Source organism: Sorex fumeus, unplaced genomic scaffold (assembly GCF_029834395.1).
Source record: "Sorex fumeus unplaced genomic scaffold, SorFum_2.1 ptg000098l, whole genome shotgun sequence".
In the NCBI taxonomy this organism is placed as follows: domain Eukaryota; kingdom Metazoa; phylum Chordata; class Mammalia; order Eulipotyphla; family Soricidae; genus Sorex; species Sorex fumeus.
In genome coordinates, this window is record NW_026606155.1 from 30,067,691 (window position 1) to 30,086,885 (window position 19,195).

Consider the following 19,195-nt stretch of genomic DNA (forward strand, 5'->3'; position numbering starts at 1 on the left):
TCGATGAACAACAGGAGGACAGTGCTACAGTGCTAGTTCTAAAATGGTTATCTTCTGAAAATACCACCTGCCTCCATTCAGTTATAAAAACATAAAATACTTAACACAAGGCCTGCCACACAATTTGTTTTGTGTAGTGCCACAAATCAAACTGAGGGCCTCAAATGTGAAACGCAAATGCTCTCTACCACTGAGCCACATCCCAAGCTGCCACAAAAAGTTAACTGATACTACTCCCCCTTCCTATTTACCTACCTGGATGCATTTCTCTTCCCCTATATCTACACTTTTTTCCCTTTTTAAGGCTAACTATAGATTGTTTTACCTAATTTACATTTGCCTCCATTATCTGGTTAACACTATTTCCATTCTGTAAAGAACTGACTCAATTCCCATTTTATGTCAATGAGAACTGCCAGAGAATGAGCCCCGGAAATTTTGGGGCTTTTCTTCAAAAAACAAATTCTCAGCAGTCTGAGGTCATGCACATCAGACTTATGCCTTCTGACACAAGCAGAAAATAAGATGAACACCAAAGAAAGGTGAAATTGGAAAATGTCAGAAAGTATCACTTAAGATTCTGGATCTGCTTGTTCCTAGATTGTTTCATCTCTGTTCTCCCTATCTATAAAGCGAATAAATAGTCTTTTTATTTAAACTGCTTTTATTTTTTTTTGAGGTACTGATATTAACAAAAAATATTTTATAATTTGGGGCCATACCCAGGGGTTCTCAGGGCCTACACTAGACTCCTGCTCTGTTCTTAGGGGCTGGGGGAAGCGAAACTGGGATGCTCCTGGTGATGTTTTCAGGGGACCATGTGATGCCAAGGATCAAACCAGATTTTTTACAAGTGAAGGATGGAAATTAACCATTAAGTTATCTCTCCTGCCCCTTAAGCCATTTTAGAATTTTTGCTTTTTAATGCTTCCTATTGTAAAATGGGCTTTTTTTTAAATTTTTGCTTTTTAATGCTTTTTAATTTTTTTTAATTTTTGCTTTTTAATGCAAAAAAATGCAAAAAAAAATTTAATGCAAAATGCAAAAATGCAAATTTAATTTGCATTTAATAAAAAAATGTAATGCAAAAATACAAAAAAAATTTAATTTTTAATGCAAAAAAAATTTTTTTTTTAATTTTTGCTTTTTAATGCTTCCTATTGTAAAATAGGCTCCAGCCCTATAGCACAGTGGGTAGGGCGTTCGCCTTACACGCGGCCAACATGGCCGACCCGAGTTCGATTCCTCCGCCCCTCTCGGAGAGCCCGGCAAGCTACCGAGAGTATTCGATATGCCAGACACAGTAACAACAAAATCTCCAATGGAGACGTTACTGAGCCCGCTCGAGCAAATCGACGATCAACGGGAGGGCCTTTACCTTTACCTTTACCTTATTGTAAAATTACAAGACACATGGTTTGAGGGAGCAAAAACAGTAAATTAAGCTGTAGGACAATTAACACAAATATGAAAAGAGGTAAAAAGCCATACATAAATTGAAAACATACCTTCAAGACATATTCTAAATATTAGTAAAAGCTTAAATATTCAATGTCTACAATACTTGACCATTGTACATTTTTTCCTCTACTCATCCTAAGCTATGTGAAAAATATAAGTTAATATTTGTTACTATGACTTTTCATTGTTCATTCACTAATTTTCAGCATTATTTGAAGAAAGTAAAGTAAAGGCCCTCCCGTTGATCATCGATTTGCTCGAGCGGGCCCAGTAACGTCTCCATTGGAGACTTTGTTGTTACTGTGTCTGGCATATCAAATACTCTCGGTAGCTTGCCGGGCTCTCCGAGAGGGGCGGAGGAATCGAACTCGGGTCGGCCATGTTGGCTGCATGCAAGGCAAACGCCCTACCCGCTGTGCTAAATACATGCCAATAGGAAAAACATGAAATATAGAAAGGATGAAAGCAAAAGTTTTGTGACTTAACATGATAAATTTCTACCTACATCTTTATTTTTTCTACCCAGAATGCCCCTATTCTTTGATGTTAAGCTTATAAATGCCACTTCCTTACAATATAATCTTCTTCATCTAACACAAGAGAATTGTCTCTGCCTGCTTTCTCTCCCCACTATTATAGTAGTTAGTAAATTATAATTAGTAGTAGTGATCCCTATACTTCTACCAAAATCAATAAATAAAATTGAAAAGAACAAACAGAAGTTGAAAACACTGTAGTAAGAACATTTAATTTGCGAAACAAACAAATCTGAGGGGGAATTTAAAAATGATTCAGAATTCAAGTTTGAACATGAGGAAGAATAAGCCACCAATATAATAAGTAAAGTTAGAAAGAAAGATATATTTTAAGTGAAAAAATTCAGATTTGAATTTGCAGAGCTTGATGGCACGACAAAGAAGTAGAGCATTCCTCTAAAGTTTAGTTTCTGGGGCTGGAGCGATAGCACAGTGAGTAGGGCGTTTGCCTTGCACGCAGCCGACCCAGGTTCAAATCCCAGCATCCCATATGGTCCCCCAAGCACCGCCAGGAGTAATTCCTGAGAGCAGAGCCAGGAGTAACCCCTGAGCATCGCCGGGTGTGACCCAAAAAAAAGCAAAAAATAAATAAATAAATAAATAAATAAATAAAGTTGAGTTTCTTATGAGGATCATCTGAAAGAACTCACTTAAAAGCCAAATGACCAGGTAATATCTCAAAGAATCTAGAGAAAGCAAAATGTATACATCAAATACTTAAGCAACATGGGGCGGAAGGGATAGCAAAGGGGTTAAGGCACTTCCCTCACTTGTAGCAAACCCTTATTCAATACCCTGCACTACATATGGAACTCTGAGCACCATTAGGGGCCAGTCCTGAACTCCAAGCCAGAAGTAACCTGTGAGAACCAAAAACCAAATAAATAACACAAAAAAATTTTAATGACCATGTAAATAAAAAAATCAGCCCCCAAAATTACAAAATTATATGGGGAAGGTAGCAGGAAAAAGGAGTTTACAGTATCATATCAAAAGAATTAAAAGCAAGAACTAAGACTGGGGAGACCAAAGGACTAGAGCATAAGCTCTGCATGCAAGAGTCTGGATTCTATACCCAGCAACACTTGGCTACCTGATTATCACCAGGAGGGGACTGGTCAATAGGGGGAAAGGCTGAATAAAAGTCTCCATTGAAAAGTTCTTTGACAACAATAGAATAGTTTTAGTCAAAAAATACAAAACATCAAAATTGAAACAATAGTCACAATAACTTTTTTTCTCTGAACTACTGGATAACAAAACAAAAACCAACTGGAGGAGCAGGAAAAAATAAGGAAAGGTTTATTGGTCAGGAAGAGAAATCACACAATTTTCAGATAAACACAAATCTGATAAAGCTATTGCTAGATGGTTTTAATTTTCCTACTGTTTTCTAATAAATGCAAACAAACTACAAAATCTGAAAGTAGAATTGTGGGCTAGAACAAGAGTAATAAAGATATGAAAACCCTCTCAGGAAGTCAATAAGAAATGCCAACCAATATAAGCAAGTATTTTGAAATACACTTCCCAGTTTATTGTTCATCACATTTTCATATAACTAGAAAGGCACAACCTCATTAGTGTATTTTGTTATTCTTTTTCTAAAGACATTTCTGTAATCTGGTCTAAGTAATAAATGATGTTTGTCTTTTTTCAGTATGTACTAGCCACTTTGGGGTGTTACAAAACTCATTTTTACTGCTTAAATATGCTTCTAGTCTTATTCTGATGTTTTTGCTTAAATATTCAAATCTTAATTATTAAAACATTCTTAATATCTATTTTCTTAAAGGCAAGTATTTGAGAGTACTATACAAGGAAAAATTTTAAACCTATAAATAGTTATGTATTTTGACAGCTGTTCTTCACTATTGTGATTAAAAATAAAAATTTCTGGGAAAATATGAATATGATCATTTTCAATATTTTAAAGCTTCGCAAGTAATAGAAAGTATCTCTTTTCCTCTATAATGAAAATGTTCCAGTTTGATGCCCAGTACACTGATAGGAGTGATCCCTGAGCAAAGAGCAAGAGTAAGCCCTGAGAAATGCCAGGTATGCCCCAAAAACCTCTAACAAAAAATCACTTTAGGGATGATAGCTCAAATAATGCGCTATAGCACATGCCTGGCACGTGAGGTCCCAAACACTGCATCATGATCTCTCCCAAGCACTGAAGCACTGAACTGTGAATAACCTGAACATAGCTCAGTGTGGTCAAAAAAAAAAATAAGTCACTTTAGGATTCTCTAGTTCTATTGAAGAAAGTTCTTTCCATCCCCATTTCACTTAACAATTTTATTAAGAATAAGTGCTGCCATCAAATACTTTCTCTGCATATTGATATGATTTTACTTTTACCTGTGTTGATATGTATATTGCATTAATTGACCTACAATATATTAAACCATCCTTGTATCTCCAAGATAAACTGCACTGGTCATGACATACAATGTTTTTCAATGTATTACTGGATTTTGTTGAGGTTCTTGGCATCCATGTTTATCAGAGTTTATCAGAGTCTATAGTTTTCTTCTTCTGTTATGTCTCTGCCTTTGGTTTCTATGAATGTTCCTTCATATAAACTGCTGGGGAGGGTCCCTGTTCTTCAACTTTTTCAAAGGGCCTGAAAAAAAGATTAAGATTAGTACTTTGTGAGCGGTTTGAAAGAACTCACCAGTAAACCCATCTGGACCAGGACTTTTGTTTGGGGAAAGATGTGTTATTACCATTTTGATTTCTTTTATTGTTATCGATCTGTTCAGGTGTTCTGTTTCCTCTTGATTCAGTCTTGAAATGTTATAGGAATCTAGAAATTTATCCATTTCCTCTATACTTCTCCAGTTTCTCGGCATCAAGATTTCTAAAGCAATCCCTGATTCTTTGAATCTCTGTGCATCTGTTGTGACCTCTTCCCTTTCATTTCTGACTCAGTTTACTAGGAGGTTCTCTCTCTAAGTCAGGCTAACACTTTGTCAATCTTGTTTATTCTTTCAAGGAATCAACTGATTTCATTGATCTTTTAGATTATTTTTTTAATTTTCATTTTGATGTATGCTCTAAGTTTTATTATTTCCTTTCTTCTGTAGGTTTAGGTTCTTCCTGTGGGTTTTTTTCTAGCTTCTTTAGCTGTATATCCAATCTATTTATGTGGGCCTTTTTGCTTCCTACTAAGCACATGCATTGCTATAAATGTTCCTCGTAACATGCCTTTTTTTGTGTCCCATAAAGTTCTGGTAGTTCGTATCTTCATTGTCATTTTTTTCTAGGTATCTTTTGATATCCAAGTGGTTTTTTTTTGTCTGTTTGTTTGTTTGCTGCTTCTTTTTGTGATTAATGTCCATTTTCAACACATCATGCTTAGAGGTCTGTTGACACAATTTCTATCTTCTTAAGGATGAATGTTTTGTGATCCAATATATGGTCTACTGTAGGATAACACTGTTTTTGTCCTTCCTGCATAGCCTTAGGTAGTTTAGGTTTATTGGGTTGCTCCCATCATAGTACTCCCATTCCTCTGTTTTTAATTGTAACTTCTTTCTTTGTGCTCTGTTGACTTGCAAATATTGTTTTTCTCTTCTCCCTAAATCCTTTGCAAAGTTTATTCAGAACAATGTCCTTTTTTGTGTGGCACAAGAAGACGGTATATGCTATGCTTTTGTAATGTAACTCTCAGTGATATTTTCCTCCTGGGCATCTGTTCTCTCACCTGAGCCTCAGCTGCCTTTACTTCCTAGTACCCCCAAAAGCTGTTCTCTCACCTGAGCCTCAGCTGCCTTTACTTCTTATGCCCCCAAAAGCAGGTCCCGACAAGGGACTGGATGTAACTAGGGCAAGCAGTAAGCTATGTTCTACCCTGGCATCGAGATGGACCTGGCCAAAGTGCCATAATGCTTAACTATAAGTTAAAGAGCTTGGTCATGGACAGATGCTGTCACGATCCAAAAAGTAATAACTAGATTCAGACCCTGCTAGGGTTAGGAATGATTAATATGGCCTTAGTGTGTAGTCTGAGTCTGTGACAAGATGTTCCCAGGAGAGCTGCCCTACAAGCCTCAACGTTATCTCTTACTGTGTCCATACAACAAATATTAAGATGGAGAAAGAGCGAGCCCAGGCTGTGAGATGGAGCATGGGGAGATGAGCGGGAGAGATAGAAGGAGACGGGAATGAGGAGCAGTGAGAGACTAGAATGGGAGACTGGGGCAGGCGCGTGGGGAGAATGGAATAAATGGCAACTGATCAACCAACTGGCTTGGTCCTCATTTCATCCACTGTCTGCCCCATGACCTGGGCCACCCCAGCTGGGGGAGCGGCGCAGGGCCCCCCCAGAACGCGATGGCCAGAGAAGAGCCATCGGGGCCTCCTCAAAATATTTTATACAGTCTACCTTGGAGAATGTTCTATTTGCACTAGAGAAAAATATGTATTTGACTTTGGGAGGGATGTAGTAATCTGTATTTGTTTGCTAAGCCCATTTCTTCCTTCAACACCAATGCTTTCTTGTTGAGTTTTTTGTTTAGTTGATCTATCCAGAGATGATAAAGCAGTGTTGAAAACTCCCAGGATTGTGTTACTATTAATATCTTCCTTCAGCTCTTTTAGTTGTTTTAAGTATTTTGATGGTCCACTATTAGGTGCATAAATGTTTAAGAGTTCTTCATGATGTGCATATCCTTTGATCCTTAAGAAATGACCACCTCTGTACCTTATAACTTTTAAGTCTATGCTGTCTGATATGAATATTGCCACCCCAAGCTTTTTAAAAAGACTGTTCCCTTGAAATACTGTTTCCCATCTTTTAACTTTGAGCCTGAGTTTTCCCTGATAGTTCCTATGTGTCTCTTGTAGACAACAGAAAGCCCGTTATCATAAGCCCATAACAAATATCATACTCCTACTCAAACCAAAAAGTTGAGAAAGCCTTTACTCTATATTCAGGTATGAGAAAAGGATGCCCAATTTCACCACTAATATTCAACATGGTACTGGAGATCCTAACCACAGCAATTAGGCAAAAAAGCAATCTTAAGAGTATCCAGATAGAAAAGGAAGAAATTAAATTCCCACTCTATGCATTTGACATGATACTAAGAAAATCCTGAAGACTCTACAAAGGTGCACCTAGAAACAATATATCTATACAGTAAAGTGGCAGGTTACAAAATCAATGCAGAGAAATTCATTAGTTTCATATACAAAAATAATGTAATAGAAGAGAAACTGAAAGGTCAATAATGGGACCAGAGCAATAGTACAGTAGATAGGGCATCTGACTTGCACTCAGCCAAGCTGCGTTCGATCCCCAGCATTCCATATGATACTGTGAGTACCCTAAGTACTGCCAATTGTGGGGGGAAAAAAATCACCATTCTGCCTCAGAAGTCAAGGACCTAGAAATTAACTTAACAAAAGTGGCAAAAGAGTTTTATACAAAGAAATCCATAGATGCTACTGAAAAAAAAAAGTAAATAAAAGAGGACACTCAAAAATGCAAACAACCCAGATTCACAGATTAGAAAGTCAAATACTGTCAAAATGACAATCCTGCCCAAAGCACTATACAGATTCAATGCAGTCCCTATAAAAATACACATTTTTTAAAGATGTAAATCAAAGATTGTTGAAACTTATATGAAACAATGAAATTCCCAGAAAAGCCAAAGCAATTCTAGAAAAAAAAGAAGATAGGAGGATAGTTAATCTTCTATAAAGAAACAAAAAATATGAAGTGGAACAAGAAAAGCCTCTTCGAAAAATGGTGCTGAGAAAACTGATTAACCACATAAAAAAAAAAAGAACTCTGATCCCTATATAATGCCATGCACATTAGTAAAATCAAAACAGATTAAAGACTTCATATTAGACCTGAATCCATATATTGAGGAAAAACATAGTCAGAACACTTCTTGACATTGAGAAGAGGGTATCTTCAAAGATTCTAAAGTATAGGCCAAACAATCTGAAACAAAGATAAACAAATGGGACTATATCAAACTAAGAACTTTCTGCACCACAAAGGAAATGATGGTGAGAATATCCACACTGGGAGAGGATATTTTACTGCCATCCATCATATAAAGGGTTAATAACCAAGATATATAAAGTAACAGAACTCTCAAAAAAAATTTTTAATTCGATGAAGAGAACAGAAACCTGCATTAAAACATACAGATGACCAAAAAGTATAAGAAAAAATGCTCTGTATCACTCACTATGAGAAAATTGCAAAACAACAATGAAATCTCATCTCAAATCAGTGAGACTGGCACACATCACAAAGAATAAACACAACCAGTATTGGTGTTGATGTGGGGAAAACAGGATCCTCATTCACCACTGGTGAGCATGCAGAGTGATCCAATCTTTCCAGAAAAAAAAATATGAACACTTCTCAAAAAACTGGGAATTGAGTTTTCACATGACCCCACAATTCTACTTCTGGGCATCTATCCCAAGGGGCCAACAACTCAATTATGAAAAGATATGTACACTCCTATTTACTATTCACATTAGTTAAAATCTGGAAGCAATCCAATTCTTGCAATCAAATAACAAGGTCAGATGACTGAATAAAGAAAACTGTGATACTACTACTATGTTGTAAAAAATATGAAATGAAATTTGCTGTCATGTGGATGAGGCTGGAGCGATAGCACAGTGGTAGGGCATTTGCCTTGCATGTAGCCATCCCAGCTGAGCCGGGTTCGATTCCTCCGCCCCTCTCAAAGAGCCCAGCAAGCTACTAAGAGTACCTTGCCTGCACGGCAAAGCCTGGCAAGCTACCCGCGACGTATTCAATATGCCAAACACAGTAACAACAAGTCTCAAAATGGAGATGTTACTGGGTCTGCTTGAGCAAATCGATGAACAACGGGAGGATAGCGTTTATTTGTTTGTGGATGAGGAGGAGACTTCATGTTGAGTGAAGTCAGTCAGATGGAGAGGGACAAATGAATTTTCTTATATGCAGGATATGAAGAAACAGAATAGGAGAATAACAAATGTCCAAAAGCAACAGAAACTGAGAACTTGTCTTTAATAAAAAGATTACCAAATGGGTGAGGAGGGTTGATGAGGATACAGAGAATATGGTGGGGGAAAAGTGGGTACATGGATGGAGGGTATGATGTTAAAACGGTTCATGTAAAAAATCCTAGCAACAGATTATAAACCATAGTGCCCAGATTACAATTATGAAAGAAAAAAATATTGTAAATCATTGTGACCTAAAAAAATGAGATATGCAAAAAGAAAAATTTAAGTCCTATACTTTTCCTGGAATGCTGTTAATAACATAAAAAGCTTCAAGATTCAACTTTTGGGAGCTACTCCCTGTGATACTTAGCTAACAGGACCAGACAGATCAATGCTAGAATCTGGCAATGAAGCAGTACTTGAACCCAGTGGTATTGGGGGCCTTCAGGGATACATCTGACATTGCCAGGAGAGGAAAGTCCATATGGTAACAGATATCAAGCTCCCTGTTTCACACATTCACGTTCAAGGCACGTATCCTGACCCTAAGCTATCTCCCTAGCCCAGTCTTTCAAGAGGGGTCACACTCATTAATGGTAAGGCCAGTGTTAACCAGGACCACACCTGGCAGGGGCAATAATGAGGTGCCTGGGACATAATGTGGTGCCTGGGATGCAACTAGGCACCTGAGCTATCTCCCTAGTCCTCAAAATTATTCATTTTGTGGAAAAGTAGAATTCCAAAGGACAAAACTTAACCAAGTTTATACAACTGCTTATAAATGATACTAGTATATGTAATACTAGTATCCAAGTGTCCTGGTACCAAATGCAAAGCATTTCCACTTTCTCTATTCAATTACTAAAGAACAGTAAAAGAGGAACCTAACACAGAAGTTTATATTGTGTTACTCCATTAAAGTCAAATTGCTAAAAATGGCAAAACTATATACAAATACAAAGCAAATCTATGATTGTCTATGAAGATCTGAGCAGGAATTAATAAACTGAGCAAAAGGAAGCTTTGTTATTATTTTTTAATTACATACTTTTATTTATTTTGGGTCACTCCTGGCATTTCTCGGAGAACCATGCAGTTCTGGGGACTGCACCTAGATCTCTTGCAAGCAAAGAATGTGCACTAGCCCTTTATGCTGTCTCTCCAGCCCAAAGTAAGTTTTTGAGGATAAGTTTTCTAAAACTGTATTGTGATAACTCTTGCACAACCATGTTATTCACCTGAACTGTGAATGTTATGGTAAGCTTCAATAAAGCCATTTTGAAAAGTATAAGAAGGAAATCATAACTCAGCTTTAAGTTTATAGAGATTTTAAGAAATATATCCAAAATACCAGTAAAATACAAAGAAATTTCAAAATTAAGATTCTTTGCCCTTCAGTTTCTGAAACTTACAGTATCTTTCTGACCTTTCCTTGCCACGAAAACAGAAAGTGATACTTACTGCATAAATATATACATAGTAAATATGCACACCATTCATACGAAAACGCTTTATTATGGATCATTACTTTCTTTTTTGTATAATCTGCCCTACGTAGGCCTCTGCAAACAGTTTTGTCTGTCATACAGTACATGTGTTCTGAAAGAATCTAGTGGTGATTTTATTTTCAAGACATCTTTGTGTCATTATAATCTAAATACTATTAGTCTTTTTTATTAAGCAAATTCATTCCTAACTATACCTAGCAAGTTTCTGTAGCTTATTATTTGTGCATCATTAGCAGGTATACATCTCTACTGCTTATTCAGAATTCATGGCAAAATAATCTTTTATCCTATGAATACTTTTTGCCTATAAGAGTCATCAAGCTAGTATTTCTATTGCTTGCATCTTTAAAAAAATAATAATAATTAATGGAGGCCCATATGTCTGTCATATCTTTTGTCTTTTTTTACCACACCCTGCAAAATTTTATGGTCACTCTCAGCACAGTGTTTAGGGATCACTATTGCCAATGCTGTAGAACCAAGCAGGCTGGAAATAGAACCCAGGCTTCCTGCATGCAAAGCAAATGCTCCAGTCTATTGAACTATATACCCAGCTGTCTGTAATTTTATCAGAGGAATCAGTCTGGATTATTCAATATACCTTCATTTCACAAGTTACTAAGGATCAGTTTGCTGAGGCTAAAGAAAGTTCTTTCAGCCTCAAGAATTTCAACTATCACCTTCCTAATCTCTTGAGTTTCACTATACTTTCTAAAGAGAAAAAAAAAAAAATCTGAAACCCCGGGCCAGGAAATGACTCACAGGCTAAAGTCTTGCAAGTATAAGTGCCTTGCAAGCATAAGGTCACACATTCAATCTTTGGCATTGGCCCCTGCATTCGCCAGCTGTGCCACAAGCAATTTCCAGTTGTACTGCAGTCAAGTATGTAGAAGCATTACGACTACTGAAGGGTACAACCTCAGTGAGCACAACTAAACAACTTAGAGTGCAACCCCTGGAGGGCCTATATAAACATAGAAAGAACCCCCCTCTAAGTAGTTACAACCAGAATAAGCACCATACTTAACTAAATACAAACCCTAAAACAAAGTATGGTTGTGACCCCCAGTCATCACATAATCAACAGAGGGAGAGGAGCAAGGGACAGGATATGAAACTTACATAAAAGGAAAGAAAAATGTTTATCTGCTTAAATGTTGATTGCAGGGCCAGAGAAATGGTTCAATGGACTGAGCACATGCTTTGCATGCTGAAGTTTGGATTCGATCCCAGTTTACTGCGTGGTCCTCTGAATGAACACCACCGGGAGCAAGCCTAGAGCACCAAGCCAAAAACAGCCTCTGAGTACTGCCAGGCCAGGTACAGCCAAAAAATAAAGAATATACATGCTCAAAATTATAATTTTTCGGCATGTGCTAATAATGAATTAAGTAGTCAAATAACTCAAGACATGAAAAATATAATACAATCTTTAATGATAAAGTGCCACATGCTACTGATACACAGTTTCATGTGCTACATAAATTAAAGACAGTTCCCAAATGATTAGTGTCCTAATTATCAAATACACACTTTCTGAACTGGATTAATAGTATACCTATGCATAGGGACTATTGTTCATTTTACTTTAACATTTCTTTCAATTGACACAGTATTTTTCTACATTTTATTTCTGCAATGATGCACACAAAGTAGGTAAAGGAGTGGTCTAAAACCACTTAATTCCTTGTAGTCAGAAACTCCACGGATGAAAAGAGAAATAAACACGAGAATGCATTCCAGAAGATTGGAAGAGGGGATTGTGATATACTAAGTAGAGTAATAACGTGAACTGAAATCGGACTATTAACAATGAGTCATTATCTCTGTATCCCTTTTCATACGGTGTTTTAAAAAAAGGGGGGGAGGGTTGTCAGAGTACTACACATCTTTATATGGAGGATAAGGCATTTACATTGCACAGCCAATACCAGTTCAATCTGGCACTACATATGGTCCTCAGCTTTGCCAGAAGTTAGCCCTAAGCAAAGAACCAAGACTTCAGCATCAGCATGTGCCCCCATCAAAAAAAATTATAGGTTTTAGAGAACTCAAAGACTTAGTGTATGCTTCACATCAAGGAAACCCAAATTCAAACCTTGGTATTAAAATGTTAACTGAGCAATGCTGGAGCTAATTCCAAACACAGAGACAGCAACACCTTCTAAGCACCACCACCAAAAAAAACCTAAATAGATGAACAAATAAAATAATTGTAATAAATACAATAAACTTTATACCAACTAAAGTTCTTCTGCTTTCTTACCTACTGTCTCAAAAGGAAAAAAAATTCATTATAGGGGCCGGAGCAATAGCACACTGGAGAGGGCGTTTGCCTTTCATGCAGCCAACCTGGGTTCAATCCCAGGCATCCCATATGGTCCCCTGAGCATCGCCAGGAGTCATTCCTGAGTGCAGAGCCAGGAGTTACCCCTGAGCATCGCTGGGTGTGACCCAAAAAGCAAAACATAAATAAATAAATAAATTTTTTTAAAAAATCATTATAATAAAAATAACACAAAAGTTAATGTTTCCCAGAAAAGTCTATGAATTCTATTTAAAAAATATTATAAATTGATCAAGTTCCACATTTCTTACTACTGTTGAGAAAAAGAGGGCAACAAAGGAAGTTAAAGAAGTGGGAAAGAAAACCCGAAGTACTCTCCTTTACCTCCGAATAAGGCAGGTTTATCAACCAGTACATCTTCTGAATCTCCAATATCCCTCTCTTCAATGAAAGATTCAATATCACCCACAAAGAATGCAATATAGAAACTACAAATTCTATATATTTAATTTTATCACTAATTATTATAATCAATTATATTTTGAAATCATAAACTTAATTTAGAAATTAATTTATGAAATGTTAACTTAAAATAACAAACCTAGGATTTCTATTTTAAAATTGATGTAAACACTGTTTGAAAATACTGATTTTACTACAGGCATATTTATTCTGACTCCAGGTATTAATGGAACTTGATATTTCATTTAAGGGTTATAAATAACTAGGCACAAAATTAGAAAAAAATTCAAACTCACTCATGGTTCATTAACAATCTTAATTGAATAAAATCTACATAGACACAAAATAGGTTCATTTTAGCTGTATGTTTGAGGTAAATCAAGTAAGACTCTTTCATTTTCATTTTACTTTTGTTCACTTATAACTAAAACTTACACAGCATTAAAGTTCATAGTTTCTCATAACCCAAGATCCTAAAATAAGCATTAGCTTAACTTTCCACTTACACCTAAAATATCAATATTTTATTAGTAATTTTACAGTCAACTTTGTTTACACTGAAAGCAGTCATCAAAACGGAAATTTTATTTTTGTTTTTGAACGACACCCAGTGATCAGGGGTTATTTCTGGCTCTGTGCTCAGGACTGACCCCTTGGTAGTGCTCAGGGGACTAAATGTGGGTACCTAGGACTCTGGACTGAGTCAGGGTCACTGCTACTGCAGCCACCTGCATGGTAAGTACCTTACTTCTTGGATTATATCTGTCACCCCATATCATCTTACCATAAATATACTATAGGTCCTTCTTTTAGTTAGAAAACTTTTTTTTTTTAATTTAGGCATTAAGTCCTTTTCAGTCACTTTATCCCACTGGAAAACTAAGTTTTGGGGTGGGGAGTGGGGTTTAGGGGACACCTGGAACACTGTAGCTCAAGGATCATTCTTGGCAGTGCTCAAGGAATCAAACCCCAGAGATGGCTGCAAGGCAAGTGTACTGTCCCTCCAGCCCTTGGAAAAATAAATTTTAAAACCCCAATTCTAAGATACAACAAATAAAGCATATCAGTAGTGAACTTTTTAAAATATTGTTTACTTCACATATTTCTGGTGGTGATAATACTCCCTCTGCTTTTATTTAATTCTTACAGTTTAGGTCAATGTTTACAAAAGGGCCCACTTGTGGTTTTGGATTTTTTGTTTGTTTTCGAGATTTGGGGCCGTATCTTGCTCTGTTTAGATCCTAACTGTACTCAGGAATCATTCCTGGCAGTACTAGGGGAACCATATAGGATATTGGGGATTAAACCTGGGTTGGGTGAATGCAAGGCAAGCACCTTCTATCTCTCCAGCCCCTGAACCTTAAAAGATTTAGTCCAATACTTCAATAAAAGGTTATTTCACAGAACTAGCACAAAAGAAAATAATGGCAAAAGGGAGTTCGGACCACATCAATATTTGTCATATAATGGTTTGTCAATTTTTTAAAAAATTAATTACCAGAAAGGTAGAGGGTAGGAAGCAGGTAAACAAAAGTGTAAATTTTATCAGACCTGGCAGACAACTCAGACGATTAAAGAACATGCTTTGCACTCGAAGGAGCCCTGGATTTGGTCCCCGCTAAGTATCACCAGAGTGACACCCTACCCTCACACACCCCTCATCACCACCACCACCACACACACACACACACACACACACACACACACACACACACACACCAAAAAAGGATCATTTAGGTTAGAAATGTAGCTAAACTGTAGAGCACTTGCCTTGCACATGCAAGGCCTGAGTTTGATTTCTAGAACCACCCCCACCCCTTTCTAGCACTTAAAAAAAAAAAAAATTAACATCTCAGGTCATGAGGATAGCTCAAGAGCTAGTGCACATGCTTTGCCTGCTAGAGACCCAGGTTTCAGCCAAAGTACCACATGGTCCCACAAGCACTTTGCCAGGAAACCCTTAAGCTGTGTTAGGTGTGATCCAAACCTCAAAAGAAAAAAATGGGTCAATTGTAAAGTAAAATAACTGGTCATATAGCAATGAAGTTAATTTAGTACACCCACTCAGGCATTAATTTATAATAATACACACCCGAAACACTTATTTCAAGCAAAAAATATATATAATCTTAAAACTGAAAGCATGGCATTTCTGATCAAGAAGCTTATCACAAAAAAAAAGTATTTTAAATAAGTATTGAATGAAGTATTACTAGGCTTTGGCCAATAAATTGTTCTTTAAAAAAAAAAAAGAGGCCAGGGATACAGGTCAGAGGTGAAGCACTCATCTTTCATGTGTGAGACCCCAGATTTCCTCACAAAGAAAATAAATTTTTCAATTAATTTAATTCTATAATTCTACTTTGTGCAAAAAGCCTGAGTAACTCAATATGACATAATCCAATCAGTCCCTAATTGATCTTTACCCATTTAAAGAAAAAGGTAGAAAATATAAAATTTATACGTTATATGTTTAATACTGTATGTAGAGCTGCTAACAAGCTATTTACTCAAAGGGAAAAAAACTTTAGCCAGGAAAGTAATACATTTTAGTGGTTTGATTCCTGTATACCAAAGAGAAAATTGAGGGATAATGACGGGTAAGTTAAGTTGTATGAAGGTAGATGAGTAGGATGTAAACAAAAAGGAAGGTTGAGATGAGACAGGTTTCTTGAAAACACATATTAAAAATATTATATATAATGGCTAGAAAATAGTAAGTACCTCACACTTCTGTAGCTCACAATAATTTCTTTTAAACTATCTATTTTTATTTTATACACACTGAAATTTCATTTAAATAATGAAAAGCAATGGAAAGAAAAGAGCCCAACCACTATATTTAAAAAATTAAAGATTTTAGTATGTACATTATCCATTTTTAGCTTTGAATTGGAAGAATATGTGAACTGTGAGAAGTAAATTCACACACCCTATTCCCAATTATAGTTTAAAATCCTAAAGAAAAAAAAAAAGACAAAGTGCCACAGGCCAAAAAATAACTGCTTCATATTCAAAGCCACAAGTTCAAATTAAGTACATCAGCTGGACACTGCATTATATTGCAGGAGATCCAGGGGAAGAAGTGACCTTGCTAATTCTGCTCTCCAGATGTCTAAAAGGTCCATTTCTCATTTTGCTTTCAGTAAATACCCATTTTATCACACAATTTTTATATTTGTCCACGTAAAATTATAAAGGAAGAAATGATATACAAATTGCAGTTAAAACTCGTTCCTTTTTGATGCAAGAAACAAAATGCCTAAAACACTATCACAACTCTAAATTGGGGAAAGGGGCATATTTTCAGAGATTTAAGTAAGTTTAATAAACCTAATGCATTTGCCTTCATAATTCAGATCACAAAAGAATTTTTAATTAATTTGTAATATTATACATATAAAATATACACATATATCACAAGCAACAATGTACAGATATAGGTTCCTATTAACCCCCATATTCTTGAATTTAAATTTTATGTTTCTTCTAGAAGTAAAATTTTGATTTGGGGTGTTTAAACATATATTAAAAGCTACCTTTTGCTTTGGCACTAGCTCCCCCTCTAGACCAACCTACTAATAAAATTGCACTTAAAAAATAAACAAGAAACAAATTTTTTCAAAGCACCGCAAATTTCAAAACTCATCATTTTTAAACACATCCCAATTTCTTAAAATAACTGGTTAAAAAATTGTAACCAAACATCGTAGAATGGAATGATTTTTTTTAATTCTATGTATTTTTAAGTAGATTTGTAGGAAAACAAGTGACTTTTACATATAAGAGCAACCCAAGATACAAGATGCTTTATGAGAATTGTTTTGAATCACTATACTAATAAACTACAATATGTCCTTCATGAATATCATTTTTTATTTTTATGTAATCTATGCAATTTTCATTCCAGCTGTCCAGTTCTTCAAGTAGAATTCTCAGTTCATAAAGCAGAGAAAGTCCACCTCTCCAAACTACCTCTCTATAATCCTATATCGAGTATTTCTAACTTCCTATGTCTGCACATTATTTGCTGTAAAAAAAACAATTGCAATTCTAAATATCTTATTATCTACCTTAGAATAAGGACTAAGATAACATTTATCAATCAAGCAATTAATACTTCCAATACAAGTTATGATATATTTCACAAAGACAGCAATAGAGTCTAATATCTGGCACGGTATTTACGTTCCAGTTAAAGAAGGGAGAATGCAACTTCATTACTTCCGCATAGCTCTAACAAAATTTAAATTTTTTCTAAAATGTTTTTTATATGAACTCCTTAGAATTCCTAAAACGTGAAGTTTAAATCTAAGAAAATAAGCAAACCCCAGAAATAACAAGGGGGGGAGGCAGGGGAAAAAAACTATAAACATTACCTACAGTTTCTTGAAGAGAGCCAAGCCAAAGTTCAGTCACTTTCGATGAGTTAAGTCTTAACTGATAGAAAACTTTTGCTGAAATTTTCTCTGTGTTGCCTTCAAGTTTGGAGCTATCTACTGGAAATGGGAGATGGCTTTTGCTGCCTTTCCTAAATCCATATTTTTCAGTTAGCTTAAATCAGCGGTTAATTGATTAGAATTAATCCCAACACAGGAAGAAAAATCACCACCTGTCCACGCCTTTAGTCAAGGCCTCAGTGAAAAGGCTATTATATGGCCAAGCGCTCGCCACTGCCCAGAGCTAAGCCTAACTATGACACTGCCCTTTAACTTCGAAATGCACTGCGTCTCTTGCCTTGATGTGAACGAAGATGGCAATCCCCCGGCGGGAGAGCAGGTGCTGCACCCCACGACCCACTCACAGGCAGGACCGGCCTCCTGCAACTGATCCAACCGACTCATCTAACCCTCCCAAGGAAGTTGAGACACTCAGAGAGCCGCCAGCTCATCCTCTCCCACATCAAAAGGGGGTGCGAGGGGTGCAGGGGGCAATCTCGCCGTTCAGTGTCCCGGCACTGGGTCCCTGAGGAGCGCGCACCCTGGTACCGGGTCCACCCTCTGCCTTCTAGCCCGAGCACCCACCCCCTCACGAGAGCCCAGAAGGCACCGCCTGCCTCCGCCCCACAGTCCCCACAGCGACTCCGGGGACCAAGTGACCGGAGAAAGAGCAGGTGGGTGTGAAGGAGAGCGAGAAGAGAGCCACTCCCCGCCCCCACCCGCCCCCCAGCTTCTGTCCTCTACTAGGGGACCCTGCCCGGAGCAAGAATGCGCTGCCTGGAGTCCGAGTCCGCGCGACTGGGGGTCCGCGCGATGGGCGCCCCCCAGGCCGCACAAAGGCACCCGCCCGAGCGTCCCGGGGGCTCCCTCCCCACTTTTCCCAGAGCCGCTGGCTAAGCAGCAGCAGTTACAGCAACAGGCCCGGAGGGGGAGGGAGTGGGGGGTCGTCCGAGGAGAAAGAGCAACGCCAGACCCCCCCCCACCCCACCCCCGGCCCGGGCAACAGCCCCCGAGCCCGCCCCCCCCCTCCCGCTCCCGCGCGCGCCCCGCGCCAGACCCCGAGGTGCAGGGGCCCGGCTCCCCAGCCCTTACCCGAGGCTGGAGCACAGGCGGTCTCCGCCGTCCCCGGCCGCCGCCGCCACAGCCCTCCGTCCGCCGCAGCTGGCCCGCGCTGGGGGAGTGGGAGGGGAGGCGGAGTGGAGGATGCTACTCCCGACCGAAAGGAGAGCGAGAAACGGAAATAGGAACCACCGCCGCCGCCGCCGCCGCCGCCGCCAGCGCCGCCGCTTAACGGAGCCTTGGGCGCCACTGACTGAGGGAGAGCGCGGGGCGGCGCGAGCCGGGCAGTCATTGACAGCAGGAGCCCAAGAAGGAGCCGGGTCCAGGGCGCGCGACCCCGAGCAGCGCCAGCCCCATTCCGCGAAGAGGGGGACAGCGGAGGGAAGGGGGGGCGAGAGGCTGGGGAAAAGGGGGGGGGGCGGGGGCCTGAAGCTGAGGGAACCCGGCTACTCGGGTCCGCCG

The 19,195-nt window shown here is 38.3% G+C and overlaps 1 protein-coding gene across 1 annotated transcript in view; it reads right to left on the bottom strand.

The window, feature by feature from the left end:
• The window catches only part of FUT8 (fucosyltransferase 8), a 311,640-nt gene extending 292,706 nt beyond the window's left edge, over positions 1-18,934 (bottom strand). The window contains exon 1 of the mRNA XM_056133859.1: positions 18,767-18,934. The gene's annotated coding sequence lies outside the window, so the exon portion shown is untranslated. The remainder of the gene's footprint in view (positions 1-18,766) is intronic.
• Positions 18,935-19,195: the final 261 nt, after the last annotated feature.